Source organism: Eublepharis macularius, chromosome 11, assembly GCF_028583425.1.
Source record: "Eublepharis macularius isolate TG4126 chromosome 11, MPM_Emac_v1.0, whole genome shotgun sequence".
Classification (NCBI taxonomy): Eukaryota; Metazoa; Chordata; class Lepidosauria; order Squamata; family Eublepharidae; genus Eublepharis; species Eublepharis macularius.
Genome location: NC_072800.1, coordinates 93743315 through 93767525, shown reverse-complemented (window position 1 = coordinate 93767525; position 24211 = coordinate 93743315). Strand labels below are relative to the sequence as shown.

At 44.4% G+C, this 24211-nt stretch overlaps 1 protein-coding gene across 7 annotated transcripts in view; it reads left to right on the top strand.

Moving 5' to 3' along the window:
- Positions 1 to 2694: 2694 nt before the first annotated feature.
- MAP4 (microtubule associated protein 4) overlaps positions 2695 to 24211 on the top strand; it is a 220124-nt gene continuing 198607 nt past the window's right edge. For 6 of the 7 annotated variants that reach the window (XM_054991276.1, XM_054991275.1, XM_054991274.1 and 3 more), the window contains exon 1: positions 2695 to 2782. The gene's annotated coding sequence lies outside the window, so the exon portion shown is untranslated. Of the gene's footprint in view, positions 2783 to 4220; positions 4309 to 24211 lie in introns of those variants that run through there. The other variant, XM_054991271.1, reaches the window with a different exon arrangement.

Sequence of the window (24211 nt, the reverse complement as noted above, 5' to 3'; positions counted from 1 at the left end):
TATAGGATGATGGCCTTAAAGACCTAGGCTGACAGTAGGGTTTCCAGCTCCAAGCTGGGAAATTCCTGGAGTTCTGGGGGGTGAAAGCTGGAGAAACCTGGAGAAAGTGGGGGTTTGGGGAGGGAAAGGACCCTGGCAGGCATAATTCCATAGACTCCACCCCCCAAAGTAGCCATTTTCTCCAGGTGAACTGATCTCTGTGGCCTGGAGACCAGTTGTAATCCTGGGAGATCTCCAGCCACTACCTGGAGGCTGGCAACCCTAGCCGACAGTCCCCGGCTGTGAGAACCTTTGGAATTCTGACCCTGGACAGTGAGTGCACCCACAAAATGGCTGCCATAAGCACCCCCCCCAAAAAAAATCCAGTAAGATCTGGGACCAACTAGATTTCCAAGATAGGAGCTTTTAGGAGTCAAAGCCCCTTCTCATATCTCCTTGTATGTGATGAAGGGAGTTTTGCCTCTCAAAAGTGAATCCCTTGGGAAGTTAGTTGGTCTTTAAGATGCCACTGGATCATCAAAAAACCTTGGGGAGTGAGGTCATGCGTAACTGATAGAAACTCCTCAGCATTTCAGGCAGAGGCTCTGTTTACCGGGATGTCTTTTTAAATTAGCATATTGTTTAAAAATATTTTCTTGCATACCCACAGCTTATCTTAGTCATACAGCGAAGCTCTTTGTGATGTAGTGGCAGCTGCGGCTGAAGCAACTTCTTTAAAATCCGAACAGCCCGTCAGATCTCCAATGGCCAATCAGAAGCCCTACTTGGCAAAAGCCCCACCTAGTCCCATCCACTTTCTAAAAGCACTTGGTGGGAGCCAGGAGAGGTACTGGTGGGTGCCATGGGGTTTGCGGGTGCAACCTTGTCCTAAGTTGTGTCTCAAAAGAACCTGGATCTAGCAAGACATTACAGGTGGATGTTCTTGGCTTAGTGGCAAGTGACTTCATGAGGGGTCTATCAATTTTTATCCTGTCCTTTCTCCAAGGACCTTGGAGAGGCGTACTTGGTTCTGCCCCCCAGCTCCCTTCTGTTGTGATATAGTGGGTAGTTTGTTGGACCAGGATCTGGGAGAAGTAGGTTTGACTCTCCACTTTGCCATGGAAGCTCGCTGGGTGACCTTGGGCCAGTCACACACACTCAGCCTAGCCTACCTGACAGGGTTGTTGTGAAGATAAAATGGAGGAAAGGAGAACAATGTAAGCCTCTGTGGGTGGTCCCCATCAGGGAGAAAAGCAGGGTCTGAATTAAGTAAATACATTTCTCCACACAACAGCCCTGTGAGGCAGGTGAGGCTAAGATAGTGACTGGTACAAGGTCACCTAGCGAGCTTCACTAACTGGGAATTTGAACCCCCGTTTCCCAGTTCCTACCACTATATCCTGATCATCCTGATATGCTGAAATTTCATTTCCTGTTGAGTAACAAAAATCATAATTTCTGTAGCACTCCTAGAGTGAACCAAAAACCCCAGTCAGTGGAGTGTAGCCACTCAAGTGCAAGACTTTGACTACAGAGTCTTGGGTTCAGATCAACCATACTGTGCAACCTTGGGCTTGTAACTTTCTCTCAGGGAATCTTGTGCACGCTGCCCTGAAATCCCAGGAAGGTCACCTCCTGTGTAAAGGAGTGGCAAAGAGTCTGCTAGGAGGTCTCTTATTTTTATTTTCTCTCTCCAGATTCTTCCACTGATGGATTGCTATAGGTCAATGTGGAAAAGTTGGAATTGACCAAATTCTCTTTTCTGCACTATTATTCACCTTATGGGGTTTTAGGATGTTATAAAGGCTATTATGCTGTTTTTTAAAAAAGTATGTTATTTATAAAGGATTCCATATAATCCAGGAATAGGGTGGAAGGGCTATTGTATTGAGAGCCTCTTTGGTGTAGTGGTTAAGAGTGCGGGACTCTAATCTGGAGAGCCAGGTTTGAGTCCCCTCTCCTCCACTCGAAGCCAGCTGGGTGACCTTGGGCTAGTCACAGTTCTCTGCCGCTCTCTCAGCCCCACCCACCTCACAGGGCGTTTTGTTGTGGGGATAATAATGACATACTTTGTAAACCGCTCTGAGTGGGCTTTAAGCTGTCCTGAAGGGTGGTATATAAATCGAATGTTGTTATTGTTGTTGTTAAATTAGTGTCAGGACGCTAGTATAATACAGGTTGTATTATGTCTTTGAAAACTTGTGTTTATTTGCCCTGTAGCATTGTTTATGGAAGTGATATTGACTGTACTAATCTCACACTGTGCAATCCACCTTGAGGCAGTGAGAAAGGCAGACTATAAATGACAATTTTTTTTTTTAAAAAAAAAGCGTGATAGAGCCTGGGTGCAAAGTGCAGAAAATCAGCATCGGTCATGCGAGAAAACTCTCCTTTTTTGCAGCCTCTTCTAGCCGCGCGCCTTCTCGCTTCTCCGCATCCAACGCGTACTAGTAGGGCCACGCCCCCTCCCTGAAGCCCCGCCCCCTCCACCGGCCCCTCCCCACAGCTGTTCCCGCGGCGGCTCCTCCTCCCCGCGCGTCACACAACCCCTCTACTCCCTCCTCCCGCGCTCGCTTCCATTGGCCGGGTCCCAGAGTGCCCGTGCGGCGATTGGCCGGATTCGAAGGCGCCTCAGCCAGCAGGTTCGGGTGAGGCGGGCGAGGCCTGAGGCGGCGGCTTCTGCTCCTCCCTCTCCGCCCCCGTCCTTCCTTCTTTTCCCGGCTGGACTCGCCGCAGGGGACGGGCAAGGCAGGCAGCCACACTCGCCGGGCGGCGGCTCCTTCTCGGACCGGCCGCTTGCTCGGTAAGGGGCCGAGGGGGCGGGGCCGCGGGCGGGCGGGCGCGCGCCCTGCCTCTCCTCAGGGGCTGCCTGAGTGACAGGTCGGGGGGCGCCGACTCGGGCGGGGGGGGGGCGCCAGGGCCTGCCTCAGGGGAGCGCGGGGAGGGTCGTCCTCTCTTCAGGCCCCCCAAGCCTCCCGGGCGGGGGCCTCTTCGCTCTGGGTGGGCGTGGACGGCCCGCCGCGCTGCTTGGCAGGTTCCCAGGGCCGGAGGGAGAGGCCGAGCGAGACCTCGGGGCGCGGGAAGGCTCGCAACGTGCAGGGGGCTTCCTTCGCGGGCGCCTGCCCCGCCTCGCACCCTGCCCCGGCTTCCCTTCGGCGCATTGTTCTCCCAGCCTGCCTCCCTTGCAGCCCATCCTCTCCTCTGTAGCATCCTTACAACAACCCCGTGAGGTAGGCGAGGCCCAAGAACAAGTGAAGACTGGAGACTTAGAATCAGAACCGTCGGGTTGGAAGGGGTCCTCAGGGGCCATCTAGTCCCACCCCCTGCACAGCGCAGGAAATTCACAAATCTCCCCCCCCCCACCCATGTTAGCCACGTGAGTTTCCTCGGCCGAGCAAGTCTTGTGCGGGGGGGGGGGGCGGCTGAGCCGGGTTTCCAGATCCGAGGCCCGCCTGCTAATCGCCGCCGCGCACTGGTGCTCTCTCCCACGCGGTAGGCGCCCTCCTGCCCCCTTTGCCCGGCCCCGCGTGTCCCGTGTGCGGAGGATGGGGAGGATGCGGGGGGAAGGACAGCCGGCGCCCTGCCTCTGAGCGACCGGCTCGGGCCCACCGAAGCTTGCTCTGGCACAAAACCTCGTCACGATTCCTGTTTGCTTTTGCTGCAATCCGAGTGTCACGGCTGCCTGCTGTGGGTTTTTTTCCCAGGCGGGTCCCTGGTTGCAGAGAGTTGATTCTGCCTGAATTGATGCCAGCTAGAAATGTAGCATTTTAGTTGTCTGAAGTCGTGTTTTCCTTTGTTTATCACACCCAGAGTGTTCCAGCCCCATTTGTTTGAAAAGTGTTTTGAGATTTATATCTCGGCCCATCCCATAAACTTCCCCTCTCCTTTATCCTTCTAATATCCCCCGAAGATCCGTTTGCGTGCTGCGAAAGCATCTTGCTGCTTTTTGGGGCACATTTCTGTGAGGTGGAGGCAGTTTGGCAAAGGCCACCGACTGGAATGCGGGGTGGGGGTGTCGATCTGCTTTCTAATTCTCACTCTTTGGGTGGTGGCAGGGCGAGAGGAACTGTAATTATGATAGGTGCTAATAGAAATGACAGGAAACTTTCCGAGAGGGCGTGTGGAGGAACATCCTGTCTAAATTAGGACAGCATCTGCCTTGAGAAGCGGCTGCGGCTATGTCATCCCAGAGGAAGTGGGGACTTCTGGGGGAGAGGCTTAAGAGACATCTTTGTTGAAGCTCTACTCGGTCGTCTGGTTAAGGCTCTCAGCGCCTTTTGTTGTTTGTTTGTGGCCTTGCCTCCTCAGAAGTAACGAGCCTGCAAAGATGTGAGTTTGGGTTCAGTTCTGTGTTTAACACTGCATGCGTGGTGGCTTTGGGTCGGAGACGTCTGGCTTTTTGTTTCTGGTTACGTGGTTCCTTTCCTGCAGCTGCGCGGGACTGGTCTCCCTCCCCGCTTTTACAGGGATGGTTCTAGCATTGCATCAGGGGATATTTTGTGCTGTAATCCAGTCATACAGCCAGGCCAAGCGCTCCCAGAACCGCTGCTTGAGGGGATGGGTGTGGCGAGCTGCATGGATACAGCAGCAAAAGCCCGACCGGCCTGTACGGTAACTTTGTCCACTCATCGGCACTGGAGATCTGAACGGCAAGCTATTTATATAAACCGGGCCTAGCTTCAAGCTGGGTGCACAGATTTAGAAGGAACAGTTGTCCTATTTTAAGTATTAAATGTGTGTGGTATGAGTGTTACGCTGCCTTGGGTAAGTTTAGATGCAGGGCCCTGCTGGTCTTGGGCAGGATGGGGCCTCTGCTGCAGACCTGCCCCCCCCCCACATCAAGTGCATACCAAGCCCGCCTGCCTGCCTGCTTTGTCATTGCCACATTCACTTTTTGTTAGCAAGTCTCTGAAAAATAAAATTCTCAAAGAGTAGTTGCTTGTGTCTGTCTGAATGGTAGAACACCCTGGAACTTTAGGAAATCGCAGTCGGTCTTCAAGGCACTGGAGCATTCAGGGGTCTTCGGATTAATAATCCTGACTTTGCTGAAGTTAATTTTCTAACTCCTTTTCCTCTACATTTTTTTTACCATCCTGTATGCATTGAGTGCCTTTGTCACCGCAATGCTTTTTAAAGGATATTATGCTGCAAAGGTTCTGATTGCTTAAAAATTCGTATTTGGGTCTTACTGAAATAATCCTTTATGCAAGCAAAGATGCTGGGGGGGTGGAACTAATTTGGGTTTGGCCCCAAATGAACTGCAAATGTGAAAATGAGTAGCTTTGAGCCAGGTTCTGGAGATATGGCATATAAATTCCCTAAATAAACATGTATGAAAATGGTTTAAAATTTGTGAGCCGCTCTTAACTGCGTAGCATGAGAAGCGCAGCTCTGTGAGTGATGGGTATAGAGTAAGCCTCATTATTTGCTGTGCAGGCTGCTCTGTTGCAAGATCTCTAGGTAGGTAACAGGATGTTAAAAATATTGTTTGCTAATTCAGAAATATTTCAGGTAGAAAGTGATGCAGTCACAACATTTGCTTCTGAAATGTTTATCACTTCATTACCTGGTACTCTCATCAGCTCTTAATAGGATTTACAGTACAGTCCTAAACAGAGTTACTCCATACTAAGCTCATTGAAATCTATGTGGAGTTACATTGTTGATTTCTGAAGTCCTTCTGGCTGCTCCTGGCTTGACATAGCACCTGTACCTTGCAAAATAACTTGAATATTAGCAGTCTGTAATATTTTATTTGGCTCCTGTCTGTCAGGAAGAAATCTTCTCCTGAAAACCCTTATTTCTTGTACTAGAGATTTGGCCTCTTAATCTGTGAATGCAGGCAGATAATGAGAGGGAGGGCAGGAAGGATTACATTGGTGCTTAGTTCTCGCGGTCCCTTCTTACATGCCTAGGGTAAGGCCAGTCGCAACCTTGGGGTCAGGAAGCAGTTTTCCCCAGCCCACTTTGGCTAGGGATCCTGACAATGTTTTGCTATCTTCTGGGCATGGATTAAGGGTCACTGTGTGTGTGTATGTGTGTGTGTGTCGGGGGGGGGTCACTGTGAATTTCCTGCATTGTGCATGGGGTTGGACTAAATGACCCTAGAGATCCCTTCCAACCCTGTGGTTCTTGTGGTAATGGAACGGGCATTCTGCACATGCTCAGAAGATCATGGTAACATTTGGATTAAAGAAAAAACCCTGCTGGTATTCACTCCTATATGGATCCTGGTGCTTGACTTAGATCATTCATTTTGCCTTGAAATTACTCTGTGATGTTGAAATCTGAAATTGTTCTGGAGTAAGAAATTTGGGAAACCTGGTACTAGAGGAGAAAAAAATGAGTCAAGGAATACTGAAACGGCACTAGGATGGATGATAAGTGTGAAGAGGAGGAGAGAGCTATGATGTGACATTTTTGAGAAGCATGGGGACTAGTCTAAGGTATAAATGAACAGAAATGGGAGGGAAGAAGAGCAAGAGGAAGTAAATAAAATTGGAGAGATGCATGGAGACAGATGCTGACCTGAAAAGGCTTGCTTGAGGGAGACCAGAGTGAACAGCTGTCAAAGAGAGACAGTGTTGTATAGTGGTTAGAGGGTCAGACTAGGATCTGGGAGACCCAGGTTCGAATCCCCACTCTGCCATGGGAGCTTGCTGAGTGACCTTGGGGGTCAGTCACACAATTTCAGCCTAATCCACTTCACAGTGTTGTTGTAAGGGTAAACTAGAGGCAAGGAGAACAATGCACGCCTCTTTAGGTCCCTTTTGGAAAGAAAGGTGGGATATAAATGAAGTTAAACAGAAAGAAACATATAACCGACAATCTGCAGCTTGAACTATCTTCCTGATTATTGCATTTTTGTTTTCCATATTTATATCCCACCTTTCTCCCCAGTCGGACTAGAAGTGGCTCTTACATTATTCTCCTCTCCTTCAATGTCTCCCCACAACAACCCTATGAAATAGGTTAGGCTGAGGGCATGTGACTGACCCAGGATCACCCAGTGAGCTACCAGGGCAGAGCAGGGATTTGAGCCTGATTCTATACCCCACTGGCTCTCACATCAGGTGTAGTTCCTGCCTTGGTCATTTAGGACTGGTGTGCACGTCTGTTGTTTGGCCTGCTCCATGGTTAAGTCTCGAAAGGGACCTTCCTGCTCACATCCAGGGGTGTGGGTGGCACTGCTGGGTCACTGAAGTTGGTGCCAGCTTCCCTTGCAGGGAGGGTGGAATAGAAATCCAATAAAATAAATAAGTGCTTTTTGGTTGTGAGGGGTGGGTTGCGCTATGCCAGAATAAGCTCTCTTTTCATCCCTTCCTGCTCAGTCTCTCAGTTTCAGTGTCCCCATTCCTTGGTCTGACCATGTATTGGCTTACAACTACTATACAACCAGTAGGAATGTAATTAGAATGTTGAAGGGCTTTTGATCTTTTGCCTCACTGGTCAAAACAGCCTTGTGGATAATTCTTGAAAAGTCAGTAGCTCATAAGCAGCAGCCCACCTGTCTTTGCCCATCAGTGGGCTTTGAAGCATATTAGCGACCGAAAAGCAAAAGCAAGAAGCTCTTCCCATTTGCAGAAATGTCCCCTTTGGAGCCAGTTTGCCGCGGCTGAATTGGTTAAAAACACCTTGGGGAGGAAGGGCTGCAAAGGGGTTGCTCGCATAGAAATGGTCAGCTTGGGGACGGGTGCATTTTTCTTGGCCTTAGCCAGCAGCAGGAATAGGAATAACATCCAACGTGGAGCTCTGAAAAGGAGGCTGAGACCCAGGTGTGCCTTGCTCTCCCTTTCTGCTACACATAACGCCCTTAAATCCACTCAGGCGCAGAGGCTGATTTCTGAAAAGTTGTGAAACTGCTTTTGGGGTAGCCGAAATACTCCTGTGGCTGAACGCATCGTTTCAGCTGTAATAGGCACATCTCTGGGCTGGGCTAAATGAGCCATTGATCTCTTTCTGCAAAGTAACCGTATCCACGTATCCATGTTCAGGCCTCTGGCAGGTGTTGCTTAGGCGGTGTGCGTGTGGATTGAGTGATGTATTGCAAGGAACCTGCTGCTGCTGCTGCTGCTGGATGTGTGGTGGGCCTTTTGTCTCCTCCCTGCTACTAAGTAGTTGCCAAGTCCTGTGCTGGTGGCATGAGGGCTTTACAGCAATTGTTAAATTCTCGTCTTGCCCATTATGGCTTGTGAATGTTCTGTTTATTGCTTGTTTCTCGCATCTGGACACGTTACCCTCTTGGACTCTTGCCTTAGTGTTTTTTTAACTGCCCAGTGTTATTTACACCCTTGACTTGCAAGATCCAAACCTAATTTGATAATTTATTGACTCTTGCAACTCTTTGGATTCATATATTAGTATTGCCAGCATGCTTCTTTCTGTCTTCCTTACTTTTCCACTGGGCCGGTGCCTCGTTGGAACTTGAGTTGTTAAAAGGTCGCCAGTTATCCTAACTATCCTGACGCATCTGACGAAGAGAACTGTGATTCTCGAAAGCTTATGCAACAGTAAAGTTGGTTAGTCTTAAAGGTGCTGCTACTGGACTCTTTTCGATTTTGCTGCTACAGACTAATACGGCTAACTCCTCTGGATCTATGAGTTATCCTCACGTAATACAGATCTGGGTCTGGGTAGCGGGGGGTGACAGCTTCCTAACAATTTCTGATGTTCAATAGGCCTGTGGTCTGCTGAGGTTCAAGTAGATGGGGGCCTTCAGTTTGAAATAGCCTTAATTAAGCTTGTCACGCTGGCAGCAGTATTGTTGCTCCTGGTTCTTTCTTGGCAGTGGACCAAAGGCAGAATTATTTAATACATGCTGGAAATCCGATTATTGTCTCTAAACAGATAAGCTGATGCTATTCCTTCAGTCTTACATTCAATCAGTGTCCTCCACATGCCTTCCTTTGAGATGTCCTGCAAGAATGCTCAAATTGCTCTTAAGTTTTTGCAGCTGCATTGGCTTCCTTGCCTTGGTTTTTTGTGAAATGAGATTTTAGCTGGTTCTAATGATTTAAGTAGTTTTCCAATGGAAGAAAAACAGGATATAAATACTTTAAGTGTAACAAATAGAAATAGATGTATATTATTTATTTTTATTTATAGAATATGTATCCTGTGTCTCTGTTGTATTAGGGCCACCAAGGCTGCAATTAATTAAAAACAAAACTTTGAAGCGTCTTAAGAAAGCAAGTTGAGGAAGTGGCTAAAAGCGCTTTCTGTTATCTGTTTTGAGTGCACCAAGTGGCCACCTACCTCGACTGTGCTGATCTGTGCCATTGTCACCTTGAGGCTAGGTTATCGCAGTGTGTTATTTTATTTAATTATTTATGCTATTTATAGTTTGCCTGTGTCACTGAGACTCAAGGCAGATTACGTCGTGTAGGCCAATATAATCAATGGTTGGGACTCAATAAATGTTCAGCACACAATAGAACAGGATTTCAGAAATTTGAAAACGAAAAGAAATCTGATACAGAGCCATTCCACATGGTGGGGGCCACCACAGAGGTTGGGCAGCTGTTGATTTTACCTGTTTGCATGGTGGCATCTACAGAAGACCCTGTTCAAAGGAGCAAAGATGTCTTAGAAACTGTTTGGGAACTTTGCTGGGTACAGCATGCTGCTGCTAGATCGCTGCTACCCAGGACCCAGACATCTAATAGACCAGCTTTCCCTATCTGCCTCTGTGGGCCAGGAAAGGCCACCGAGCGCCTTGCTTTTGACGGGCCTCTGCTGTGTCCAGGAGGTCAGCTCTTCTTCAGCCTGTGGTTGTTTCCAGTAGCCATGCCCACACTTGGGAGCAACTGGTTAGGTGTGGTATGGAGAACTCCTACGCTGTTCTGTAAAAAGAGAAAAATGGAATTATCTTGATGCTCCTTTGGTTGGTGTTATATAATGAATTTTTCTGGCAACTGTTGGTGATATATGTTGCAGGACTTGCCATTAACCTGATGTAAGTTTATGCGTGTTAACTATGTGTGTTTAATATATTGTAAACTATTAATATATTGTAAAGAATGTGGGATATAAGTATTTTAAATGTGATCATAAGACCAGTTAAAACTTACCAGCCTGGTAATTTAAACATCTTTTGAATTGTACTGAACTTTTTATTGGGTACAGTGAGTATTTAGAACATTAAAGGGTGACCTTGCTGGTTTCATGTCTATTCTAGATTTCAGTTGTCATAATTTTTTCAGGCCAAGTATTGTGTTAGTTTGACTGATGATTACATATCCTCCAGGGCTGGGGAAACAGTTCTCAGGATACAGTTTTACTTTCTGTTTGCGCTAAACGCGTTCCTGGATGTTTTTTCTTGGTCTAGCTGAGCTGCTGCTCCAGCAAATGAACTCAGTTTAGTGTGGTGAGCTTTTCAGCATGAGCTCAGAAGGAAGACCACTGGGCCCAGTTCTTGCTTCACCCTTCATACATAATCTATGGTGTTTGTGTTTTGCATCTGGGTACCAGCAGCTGGAGGCACAGTGTTGTGTAAGTGGCAGCTCTTAGGTGCTGTTATGGCAGGCAGACGAAGTAAGAAGGAAAGCAAACTAAATAAAAAACAGTTTGGCGAGACAGTGGAAGGAAGAAAGAAAATGGCTGAGGTTTACTGTTTTGCTAAGCCGCTTATTGTTTTATTTATTTATTTACATCATTTATAGTCCGCCTTTCTCACTGAGACTCAAGGCGGATTACACAGTATGAGGTTAATACAATCAGTAACAAGTAAGTACATTTCAATACAATACCATAAGGTAAACATATACAAGTTTAAAGACATAGCATTAGCAAGGATCCAAGACAGAGTAGAAAATACTGAAGCAAAACATAATCAATTCTAGGACTAACGTTATTGTTATTGTTGTTGATGATGATGATGGTGCTAATGTTGGAATTGGACCTGAGCAAGGATGACAGTATGCATATTACAGCGCAGCCCAGTGGAAGTTTGATTTTGTTTGTATATTGATTGACATTTCAGTTATTAATGTGTTAGGATTTAAAAAAATAAAATTAATGTTAAAGCTAAGGGACTCCCTCTTCTTGGTCTGTTACATTCTAAGGTTGCTCTAGATGAATGCCCTGCTTCAGTTTGTAATTTTTATATGACTTTTAAAATTATGATTATCTGCCCAGAGTCCTTGAGATGTAGTCAGATATAAATTTGAACGTGGTGCCTCCTAGGGCTCTGTGATGTATGTGGGCAAAGCTCAGTCCCCCGCCCCCCCCATGCTACACTCCAGGAAATCGTGCATCAAGGTGGGTGGAGTTTCAGTTGAGCCAGAAGCCGTTTTTCAGCCCTTGAAGGTTTTGTTGAACCCCGGATCAAAGTCTTGCTTGTTCATGAGCACCTTAAGACTCATGACTACTTATGTTCTTTCATTCTTTGGTTTTAAACAGATGAGTTGGATAATTCTTTTGGTATGGGGAGAAATGCTGACAGCTTTGATTTCAATGATCAAGCCTGTACTTATATTTGAGTCCCGAATTACTGTGGTTATTTTGGAGATTACCCCTTTCCTGAAGGAAAGCAGATGAGCCTGGATGTGAAACTCTGCAGAAATGGAAGTATCCTTGTTAGACACCATCCATCATAATGAGAGACCAATTCATTGTGAAATTAATGCACATATTCTTTTTTTGACGTGTTCCTAGTATGGGAGCTTGGCAGCAACTCAGCAAATAGAAGACCCAATGCAGAGCTCTTCTGTGTGTCCAATAAAAAAATTAATTCTGATAGGAGTCTGCCAAATCTTATGATTTGAGTGAAACCACCAGTCAGATGGTGAGTAAATCTGTCAAGGCACATTTAATCAGGCACAGTTGGAACAGGTCTTCTTTTGCATTAAAACATATTTAATGGCTTCTTACGGTATGCTTGTGCATTGAGCTTGGCTTTTATGGCCTTAATCGAAAGCCAGGGATGAATAAGTCAGCATTGCTTTTTGAGTTTAGGAAGAAACCCTGTGATGGCCAGTCCAGATTTGTTGTCAAATCTGTTGTCAAATTTGTTGCAGTCTAGGTAGGATGCTATTTGATATTTTATATTCAATTTTAATTATATGATGTAATTTTAACCAGATATTTTAATATTATATTTGTACCCTTATAACCAAAGATTCTTTTAACTTGTATACTGTATACCTGATAATGAAATGCTTTTTTTTATAAGTTTAAATCTGGTCGAGGACCGTAAATAAAATGAATTGAATTGAATACTTCTGCAGATTTACAGCAACTCAGTCACTGAAATCTCTGTAATTAGGACTGGCTTGTTCCTCTTGCTTTTTGAATTGTTAACTGTTGTTCAGTTCCTCCAGTATTGTTGTTGTTGTTGTTGTGGGTGGATATAAGACTGAGGGGGGCGGTGAGGTAAGTCAGTTGCCTTTTCTGCCTTTGTGTTGCTTTTGCCTTTTGATGGATTGCCCACCTGGAACCTGAAGGCCTGTTCTGGATGAGGAGGACTGGGGTGTGGAGAGAAATTGGTTGCCCTTGGGTTGGGTGGTATTACACTAGGCTGTGAGGATAATATTAAGAAGGTGACATCTAAAAAGTTTAATTTAACTTAGTGGATGAACACCTTGATTGCGTCTCATGCTGCCTAAAGGGCATCATGCATCTGTTCTTGCTACTATCCTGTGTGCCCTGGAGAATGAGCAAAGCTTCATGAAATGGTGGAGGATTTCCCTTACTGAAACACTGATATTCTGTTGGAAGATTAAATTGCCTCGATGAAGGGGAGTTCCGCCGAAGGAGAAAAGTTATAGTGTGTTGTCTCTTAGTTGTGATGATCTAAAAAAGGCTTTAGGAGGAACCAAAAGTGCTAACGCAGGGGAAAGAAGAAACCGAGAGCCATCACGACCAACCCTTTGAGTGATCTAGGTGCATCTAGATCCTCATTTCTATGGACTGAACTTATCATTCTGCATTAGTTCCTTCTATTGTGTGGAAGAATGCGCTTCATTTAAGTAGCACATCTTGCGCGTCTTCTCTGGTGAATTCTCCTCTAATATATTGGAGCCTTTCCTCTTCAGTGGTGAGTCTATATCACTGCATTTGCACCTATTTTCTTATTCACCATCATGGAGAAAACTAACCGTTCAAGTTAGCTCAAAATTATTTCGGACTGTTTAGCTGGAATTGCTCCACAGCATGTGTTCAGTATATTGCCTTAGCCAAAAGCTGTAACAATCAATTTAAAGCTATTAAAATAGCTCATCTATGCAAATAGGACAAACTCCCAAAGGGGGAAAATACTAAAAAAAAAAAATCATAATTAAAATCTTAACCCAATTTATCCCAGAGCACTCTTAAAATCATTATAAGTTTTATTTCTCAACTAAAAAGATTCCAGAACACGGTTTCCACAGACAGAAGTTGTAACAACAAGTAGCAAGAATAAGTTCATCGTAGAACAGATTTATCTGGATAGTAGAATTTTGTATTTGATGTATGACACAATTCACCTGGTGAGGGATAGCAAGCAGGACAGTTTTTCTTTATGCTTTTGTTTAGTTTGCCCAAACTGTAGATGTGGAGGTAAACCTTTCTAATCGGTACCACTTTGGGCTACAGTTATGGTCTCAAATCTGAATGCTCCTCTATGTAAACTGGTAGTTCCCTCTGTGTAAACTGGCTGAGGTTGCAGTCATGGAGTAGCCACCTGCTGATTTACATGACAAGGATTAGGCATGGTATGGAGCAGAAAGACTGCTTCATCTGCTGTTGGAGAGCTAGGTTTTTAATCCATCAAAACTCTGATTCAAATGTAAAAGGGATCCATTTTCACAGGCACTATTTAAAAAAGTAGTTCTGCTCCGTAAATGAGTAAGAAGAAAGCCAGTTTTGGCTTTACTATCCACAAGTGCAAATAAGTAGTCCTCAGTAGGTAGGACTCTACAGTTAAAGGTTTCCCATGTGCCTCATAACATATGGATGGTATTAGAATTTTTGAAAGTGATTTCCGTGCTAACTGAGCCAATTCTGTGGGTGAGGAGCAGAGGTACTATTGTGAATCAATTCCAGAGTCAATGAATCCCGCCCCCCACAATTTTTTCCCCTGTGAATCTGTGCTGGTTTGTAAGCCTTTCTGTGAATTTCTTTTTGTGAAGTTGGGGGGGAAAAACTTAATAAAATCCTGTGGTGGTGATGGTGTCCCATTTGAGGCTATTTTCAAATTTTGACTTTGTAGCATGTTGAATTCTAGACAACTTTTGGGTAACTCTTGTACAAACACTGTGCTTCCATGCATGGAAGAGGATCTTACCTGTCTACTTAGTTTCTTCCAAGTTACCTTGAGGTTGGAGAAGATGAGATATTAAAGCGATGTTTAACCACTAGCCACTTCAGAATTTATCTTTTAGTATTTATTAAGAGAAAAATTCTGCAGTACAAAAAGGAATGATTTGATATGATCACTTAAATACTTAAATCCAGAGGAGTTAGCCTGGATAGTCTTAGATCCAGAGGAGTTAGCCGTGTTAGTCTGTAGTAGCAAAATCAAAAAGAGTCCAGTAGCACCTTTAAGACTAACCAATTTTATTGTAGCATAAGCTTTCGAGAATCAAGTTCTCTTCATCAGATGCATGATCCGAACTGGGTCTGTAGTCGCAAAATAGTAGAGTCCAGTAGCACTTTTAAGACTAATCGACTTTATTGTAGCATAAGCTTTTGAGAACCACAGCTCTCTTCGTCAGATGCATCTGATGAAGAGAGCTGTGGCCCTTGAAAGCTTATGCTACAATAAAGTTGGTTAGTCTTAAAGGTGCTAACTGGACTCTTTACTATTTAAATACTATTTAAATACTTAAACTTTTCCAAAGAGTTCCCTGTGCTTCACGTGAGTGAGCCACTCAGTAAACTGTTCATATTTGAGGTAAATTAGCTCGCTGCTCATTCTCTTAACCATTGTGTTGCACTTTTGCCTTCCCCCCATGCCAAAGACCAGAAATATTGGTAAATAAGAGTTGGTCATGTCGACCGGGCAAAAAAAACTTGATCAAGTATTTTTAAAGCATTATTATTTTTTGAGGGGGAAAAGCTTTAATAATTAAGTTTAATACTTATGATTACTATAAAAACAAATTAATTGTTGTGTAAGCCCTGACCTGGATAGCCCAGGTGAGCCTGACGTTGTCAGATCTCACAAGCCAAGCAGGGTTGGCCTTGGTTAGTAATTAGATGGTAAACCTCCAGCAAAGACCAGGGCTGCAGAGACAGGCAATGACAAACCACCTTCTGTTAATCTCTTTTCATGAAGATCCCGCCAGGGGTTGCCATATGTCAGCTATGACTTGAGGGCACTCTCCACCACCAGCAATGAATTAAATTTTTTAAAGCAATACAATAACTTTCAAAGAATTTTGGGTAAGGTTTGTATAGGTGGGGCCAAGTCACTTACTAAACATCTCTTCAGCTTTTATCAAAGAATTCCGCGGCCAGCCTCCAGTTTCAAAATTAAGACAAAAATAAAGCCAAGTAACCAGAAAAGAAAGATCAGGTTTATTTGCACCCTAATAATAATGATGATGATGCTTATATAGCTCTCTTCTAGACAGATTAGTGCCCCGCTCAGAGCAGTGAGCAAGTTAGTGTTCTTCTTATCCCCACAATACAGCTGGGGAGCTGGGGTTGTGAGGAGTGGCTTACCCAAGGCCACCTACTGAGCTCATGGCAGTAGTGGGATTCAAACCAGTAGAGTGCTGATTCGCAGCCGAACTATTTAACCACTGTGCTGCAGTAGCTCTAGTGAGCAACATGTCAGTTCTTGATGGGAGATGCTTGCAGTTGTCTCGAGTGGGCCATAGGAGAAGCTTTGCTCTGTGCTTGATCTGTCCCCATCTGCCTCAAGGCATGTGGGCAAGCATCTCTTGCTAACAGATGGGTCCAGAAATTAAAATGTTAAGTTGCCACCACCACTGTGGCATTCTTGGCCTCAGCTAATAAATGACGAGACCTGACTGGTCAATTGGCTGGCATGCCAATCTTAAGGTGAATGAGTGAAATGAAAATGTGGAGGTTGTGACCTGTGGCTCTCAGTCTCAAGGGCTTGGCTCCCTCTCTTGCAGGCAGGCCGCTCCTCTTAAGCAAACTGCTTTTATATTTCCAGAAATATGTTAGCAGAGCAGAATGCCTAACTTTGTGGGTGGCAAAATGAATAGCATATTCTGTGGCAGTGGGAGGCATTCATTCTTCCTTTCTTGGTCCTCTGCAGCAGAAAAAGATGACTGCAGAAGACTTCAGCTCTCTTCTCCAAAAGTTTATTTTATTTTTGTATGTCTCTTCCATTTTATTCTCACAACCCTGTTAGGCAGGTTAGGCTGAGAGATTATGGCAGGCCCATAATCACCCAGCAAGCTTTCATAACTGAGTGGGGATTCAAACCTGATTTTCCCAGGTCCGAGTCCAGCGATGGCAAACCTATGGCACGTGTGCCACAGCTGGCATGCAGAGCCCTCTCTGTGGGCATGCAAGCCAAGTCGCCGATCGCTAGGTCCAGGGGTCATTTGGAGGGGGAACGCCTGGAACGGCGTTCTGAGCAGAGATCACATGGGTTTTGGCCCTGCCCACGTGATTCCTTTTCCTCAAGGCTGCCTCCCTGCTGCCCGTCTCTTTAGCAGCAGGAAGCAGAGGCAGCAGCCGGGCTGCTGGGGCTGGCTTTCTAAAGAAGAGTAAGCTGCTTTGATTTAACTTGCTTTACTTTCGTTTGTGGCTCTTGAGCGAGTGAGTGAGAGAGAGGGGGGGAGAGAGAGAGAGCTTGCAAGCAGGGCTGCTGGTCTAAAGAAGGGCAAACTGCTTTGATTTAACTTGCTTTACTTTCAGTCGTGGCTCTTGAGTGAGTGAGTGAGAGAGAGAGAGAGAGAGAGAGATGTTAATTAGTTGGGACAACTGTATGAGTTGTTTTTTCTTAACTAAAACCTCAATATTCAGGTTTAATTGCAGTGCTGGCACTTTGAAATAAATAAGTTGGTTTTGTGTTGCAGTTTGGGCACTCGGGCTCAAAAAGGTTCGCCATCGGTGTCCTAGTCCTCTCAGTGCTGTACCAGTTATCGAAACCTGTGCCCAGCTCAAACTGATTATGTTCTGCATGAGCACTGCAGCGCTTAAAACTTGTGAATTTTTGAAAACCACTGTCAGTCTGAGTAGACAGTACTGACCTTGATGGATCAGTGGTCTTGATTTGGTGTAAGGCAGCTTCATCGGTGTTCGTGTATTCTTCTCGTCTAGTTATTGTCTGGATGGGAATACACAGAATACATAAGGAAGTGCAGGTATTTCAGGTGCAGTCTTTAGCATGATTTTAATCAAAATGATATTGTGCTTGCTTATTATGCATTAAGTTTGGGGAGTTTTTTGCACTGTTAGTCAAAAGAATTTAGCCATGGAAGAGGCTAGAGAGAAAATTTCAAAATGCTAGCAACAAATGCATTTTCCAGTGATTTCTTAAATGTCTGGGTAACCATGCTCCTGGGATTTTCCTAGCCTCAGTAATATTTGAGTAGCTTTCCTCTTAACTCATCTGTAGTATTCATATTCAGATAAATTTGTTCCTAGTTGTAACAAGCAGGGAACCTGCAAGGATTGTGAAGGGGTACCTCATTTCCGACTTTATCTCCTTCCCTCTGCTATTTTCTCTTTTCTCCCTCCTGGCAGCCCCTATATCCTCTTCTCTTTGTCTGCTTCCTCCTCTGCTTTGTACCTATCCATCTTTTATCTGCCTTCCCAGTCTTCAACTTTATTTATTCACTGATACTCTCCTTTCTCCCCAACAGGACTCAAAACCGCATACATCATTCTCCTCACAACAACTCTGTGAGGTAGATTAGGCTGAGAGTGTGACTTGCCTGAGATCACCTAGCAAGCGTTCATGGCAGTGTAAGGGATGTGAACTTGGCATTTCCCATATCCTGGTCTGACATTCTAACCTGAATGCCACAGTGGCTCTCAGTTTTTCCTCCCCGCTGTCAGCCTCTCCTTGGAAAAGGTACACCCAAATTGCAAAAGTGCAAAAGTTGTGTAGTAGCATATGGTGAATATGGGGTGAATATGGGGTGGCCAGTGCTCGTCCTGGCCAAGTTGTGGGGTTGCTGCAGTTGTGTCCAGGTGAGTTGCATGATACCACGTTGCCTGATAGTCACTGCCAGACCTGGATGAATTGTGTAAATTGTATGGTAGTAAGTTGCACAGGCTCAGAGTTAGTGAGTCATCTAGTGGTTGCTACTGGTTTTGGCCCTGATGAGTCCTCCCTCCAGGGCAGGGAGAAGAGCAGAGATGGAATGGGAGGCCAAAACAATTGTGGAAAGGCCCTTCCCCCTTCCTCTGTTTTTTACTCACAGAAACTAAGGCTGGAAGGCTAGCAATATTTTTGTGGTAGCCTGGCAACCCCCAAAATGGTCGTTGAGATCTCAGTGTTCTTAAAGATACAGGCACTATTTCTCATATTGGGTTTTTTAAAATGGTGTATGTATTTATATGTAAGATTTTTCTGCAAATCTGGGGTTTGCAACCACATGTTGAAAATTAGATATAATAATGTGGATTTTCCTATGGGAAAAGTATCTGCAGAAAAATGTTAAGATCAACCCAGTCATGAAAACATCATGGCATTTCTGTCCTCCTTAGTTTTCTGTTGTGAAACAGAATGAAGAATACTGTGTTTGCTTACATGTGAGTATCACCTGCTTTTACAATGTAATTGCTGCAGGCAGCTGTTGCATCAGGCTCGTCAGACCCAATCAGAGGCTGTTCAGTCTTGCTTTGTAAATTACTTAGCTAGAGTGGTCATACGGGCTGGGCCAGCTAGGCCTCTTCCCTTGTCCCTTGCACAGGGCTAAGTTGGCAATTGCTTTCATACTGGTTGGGTTGGCAGTTTGGGCATTTGGTCCTGCTGGGTAGGTTTAGCCTGAGGAATACTTTACATTTCTAGAGATTTCTGATTTCATAGTAAGATTCTTTAGAAGTGCTGGCTGATTCCCCTCGCTCTTGCCAGAAATTCAGTTTAGAGAAGGATTTAATGATATCATTACAGTCTAAATTCCCTTCCTGTGCAACAGCCATTTTAATAAGAAGTATTATTCATTCAGAGTGGGATCTTTGTGGGTGGATAAGCAGACTTTTTGCATATGATTATGTCATATTTCCAAGGCTGATTTTGTATTGTCTAAGCGTAGAGAGCTTCTTGTGTTGTGAAACTATTTGGAGCTTCCTCAGTCTGGAGAGAAAAAAATAAGTTTTTTTCCTAGAAGAACTTAAGTTACTGATCTGGTATTTTTAAACAGTCTGAAACTGTGGTAGCCTTTCAGAGAACCCCTGCTGATTAATTCTATAGGAACTCTTAAATTTAGCAAGAAAAAAGGTTGATGGAATCAATTCTTTCTGTGCTGGAAATGCAATTTCTTTGCTTCTCTGGTACTGAATTTTTAGATGTAAGGGTAACATTGCCTTCATACAGTCCTTTGAATTGCTTGCTTGGCTGGTTTTGGCAAATGATTGCCCCCAAGCAAGAAGATTGAGAAAATCTGCAGGTTTCCTTTTCCCTAGAAGGTCACAAATGAGGTGAGTCCTCCTCCCCCTTTTTGGGTGGGCTGACAGCCTTTTTGCATATGATTTACTACTCATCAGGTACTTCTTCCATTTACAGAAGGGCAAACTGAGTCCAAGAAGCAAGTTCACAAAATGATATAAAAAAATTCTAATCCTGCATAAGGCCATGATCCATTTTGCCCTGACCATTAAGCCTTGCATGAGCATGCTTGGACCTTTGGATACTTCCTTCCCATGACAGGGGAATTCCCCAATTTATTTTTGGCTAGGCATGTAAAGTAGTCAGTGATTGCTAAATGGTTTCCATGTTCAGGGACAGAGAACATTTGAACAGTGGATGTTAGGTCTAAATATTGCCGTTACTTTCATACTTGGCTTGTCAATTTCCCAGAAATATCTGACTCCCTGCTGGATTTGAAGGCGCTTTGGCTCAATCCAGCAGAGCCACAAAACTGAACAAAAATGAAAGAAATCCTGAGCAGCATGGTGTACGTTCTAAAGGTGTTTGGTCTTGTGTGAGACAGGTTGCCTCTCTGGGTAGTTCCTGGCCTCTGCTTGGATGGATGTGCGATTGGCTTTCTACTCATCTTTTTGGGTAAACTACCATTGAATTAGGCACAGCAAACCCACAGGCACAACATGATTATGTGTCAGGCTGTAGGATTATGTGTTTTGTCCTAGGGTGACCCTCTTAGTAGTTTGCTGTGGTGTAATTGATGAATGACCGGATTTGCCGGCTTTGATATCTGCACTAAGAGCATTCATAAAGGCTGTCTTAACTTGCTTTCTCTTCCAACCTAATTTCAAACTCTTGCCACTCCAAGAGGAACCCAGAATAGCTATGTAATATATGCCAAACGCGTGGTCAAATAATAAGCAGGCTTTTCTTTGTGCATTGGTTTGGTTGCTGTTATCATTTATAGCCCGGGGTGGGGTGGATGGGGACCTTCAGAATGCTCTGAAATTCTGGAAACCTAGTTAACTCACTTGTGGATAACGAGGTTGGATTGCATCCTGTCAACCTAAGAGCATGCCAGGGATTTGGTAATTAATACTGAGCCATGATCGTCTATTATGTCACTGCTCCGCAGATTTGGAGCATGCATCAGTTAGGAAAGAATGTGTAAGTTTTGCAAGTGCTGTGGAATGCTGTTGGTTAACCTTCTTTTGTGAGCTTTACAATGACAGCTTGTGTGTGGCTGAATGCCTAAATCTTGAAGGAGAAATGGGACGTTCTCTGATGAGATAGGAAAGAGGAGGGAGAGTAGAGTGTTGGCTTTGAATGGTGGAGTTCAGGGTGAATGAAGACCAGTGATTTTTTCTCTCAGGGTGGGGCTGAGAGAGCTCCTAGAAGCCGTGACAGACCCAAGGTCACCCAGCTGGCTTCATGTGGAGGAGTGGGGAATCAAACCCGGGTCGCCAGATTAGAGTCCTGTGCTCTTAACCGCTACACCAAACTGGCTTTCATGTTAGTTGAAAATGAATGTTTAAGCAAATACAAAAATATATATAGAACCATAGAGTTGGAAGGGGCCATACAGACCATCTAGTCCAACCCCCTGCCCAGTGCAGGATCAGCCTAAAACATCTCTTTGTATATATATATGTATATAATGTTATTGTTTTAGTTAAATAAAACAATTTAAATGGTTATGTTTATCGTTAATAATTATTTTTCTCCTTCCAGTAAAGTTCAGCAGAAAAGTTGTCCAAATATGAAAAAAAACTGTCAGCTCTTGCCAGGTAAATCCCCAAGCACTTCACTGTGTCACTCAGGTGTGTAGTTAAAGAAGAATACCAGTATCAAGATGGTCAGACAGGATCATTGGCTGAAGTGACGCAAGGTAGCAAAGCAAGGATAATTATAGGGCACAGTCCCCGCCCCACCAATGGGAAAAAAAGTCCGTTAGGATTTTGGCGTGCTGAGTCAAGGAGCCAGGAGAGAGGGGAGGAGGGAAAGGGTGAGCTCTGCTCAGTCTCTTAGGAGGTTGGTGCGATCTCGGCTGGAACTTCAAGGCCACGTTCTCAGACCGGCCAGGAAACGGTAACCAAAACACCTGCAAGATAAGCAGCTAGAAACCAGTCAGCAAAACAGGTCCCCTCTGTATGTTGTCAGAGGTACACTACACACTGCAGCAAGAAATTCATAACACATGGCTGATATGCTGGAGGCGTATCTGACAAAAACTACTAAACTGGAGATAAATAATTATGAACTCATTGCAAGTTGAAGTATTTCAAATGGTAAAGAATTAAACAATCATTGGTTTTCTGATATAACTGTAAAACTAATCAGAAGTTGTTCTAAAAATGAAACCCTCATCTGGGTTGCAAATATTAAGGTTATAACAACCAGCAGGAATGAGCCTTACTGATTAGAGATTTAAATTGTGATTTAAATCAAATCCACCCTGATGAAGTTGTAGATTCAGCATCTTGCTCATTCTTGAGGGACCTCAATAACTTTATTTCTTTGTCAGAGGAAGGTATTATCTCTCTATCCCCGCCACAATCTACGTTCACTGCTCTGTGCTTGTTGCACTGCATGTCCCCTCCCTATTTTTTAATTTAATTTTTTATTTTTATTTTCATTCATTTTTATTCTTATTTTCATTATTGCTGATTTTTTTTCGGAGCTGATCTTGTATTGTAATAAACTTGATTGGTTGATTGATTGACCACAGAGTGATCTAGTTGTGCTATGTTAAAAATACCGCATGTGAGCTCTCTAATTAATCTTTGCCCCTTGCGAAGTCCTTAGTGGTGCTAAGAGGGAATGGAAATGGAATTTTTTTTATAGGCTTGCTGTAAAGATTACTGAGAATATAAGTAAAGTGCTTTAGAGTGTTCAAGTGTGTAGTAGGTCCTAAAAGCGGCCATTAAAATTTACTCTAGGCTTCACATTACTAATAGCTTAGTTAGAGCCATCGATTAAATCTAAAACTTCTAGTTTTACTGAGGCTTTGGCAGAAAGATAGAGAAGCGGCAGAGAACTCCATTCCATCTGAGCTTGTCCAAACATGAAGTTACCTTCTGCTGATCCCATCTAGCCCAGGATTGTCTGTGGCCAGCAGGGGTACTTCCTGGCTCAGGCAAAGGCTTAGCCCTGCTACCTGTCCTTTTAGGGGAAGATGCTGAGGACTGAACTGTGGCCCATACAGGTGCATGTGAACTGGAGACCACAGTGGTACGGAGCAGCAAGGAATTTGTGTTGAAGGGTGCTCTTAGGACTTTTTAAAAGAGAAGGACGTGTGCTTCAACCTACAATCTTAAAGGTGCAAACGGGGCAACAGACTTAAGTTGAGCCATGGCCAGGGCGGTGGCCATAAGGCTATGGAGCTGAGTTCTTCTTTTGGTTTTGTTGGAACAGTGGAGGGAGAATATACATAAAGGCTCTTTATTCCAACAGTGCCTCTAAGGACTTTAATGGTGTTGCTGAAGTGGTCAGTGCTGTGGTTTGAGTATAAATCATCTTTGTGCTTAGTTTTAGATCTGCGATTCCTTACCATATTTACCTGCAAAGGTGATCCTAGATCTAAGACAGCCTTCCTAAAAGAAAATTGATTCATAGTCAGTTTAAATTACTGTACATACCTGTAACTTGTATGTGAATTTATGTATGCATTACTTGACCGCACATGATAAAACCCTTGTCTTCATTTCAGGTAAAGAAGGGTACTTTATAGATTGAAATGCTCCATCTCAACCAGTGCAAATGAATTGTGGTGTAGAATTTTTAGTTGGATAATGTCTTGGTTGATCCTGGGAAGCAGGATAGGACCATTGGCATATATGTTTCTGTGAAGGAGCGGATCTGGAAGGTTGGGGAGTTCCATAGCGGTCTCAGATCTCCACCCAGTATCTCTGCCACTTCCCTTACTCCCAGTCCTTTAGCAGTCGCGGCCACCAGCTAATCTCTAGAGTGCCCCCTAGTGCTCTAGAGTGGTTTAGCTCATTAGCATGCTTCCACTGCATTGCTGCTTTAAGGCGTTGCCTCTTTACTGCCTCCGCCACTAACTGCTGCTGGGACAAAATTTGTACTTGTGCACTTAAGAGATGAGGGTTCTGCTGCCGACCCATCCTCTGACTTCTTTGTGGTAAATGTGTATGAACCTAGGTGTGATTTTGGGTACAGAGATCAGACTTCCAAACCTTAAAATATAAAAAGTAATAAAAAGATACAAAGCAGCACACACGTGTTCTGTAAGCAGTGATAATGAGCAAGAATTGAAAGAAAAATTGATATAAGTACATCCCCTTGCCCTGTTCTAGACATACCCTAATCAGCTACTTACCTTAAGGACAGGCTCTTTAAATCTAAAGGTTACAATATTTAGAAGTCATCCATTACCGTAAGAGTCATCTTGGAGCTGCCTGCTCCTTATTCAGAGCCACATGGCAGTGGGCACCATCAAGGAGGGGCTCAGGTATAGGGTGCCTTGTAGGTTGTCTAAAATGGACTGAGTCTTTTTATCCCTCCACCTTTGTGATGACATTGCCGTCTCTTTCTGTCCCAAAGGAGGAATTACCATTCTGTCACTTGATGACTTTAGGTGTGACTTAGTTATGAATGGAACCCTGGACTGGCTTTGTCCTCCTATCTGGGGGCCCACCTGTATTTCTATAGCCCAGGCTTGCTCTTCGGGGGGGGGGGGCTCATCCCTCCCCTCCCCCATTTGCTCCATGTACC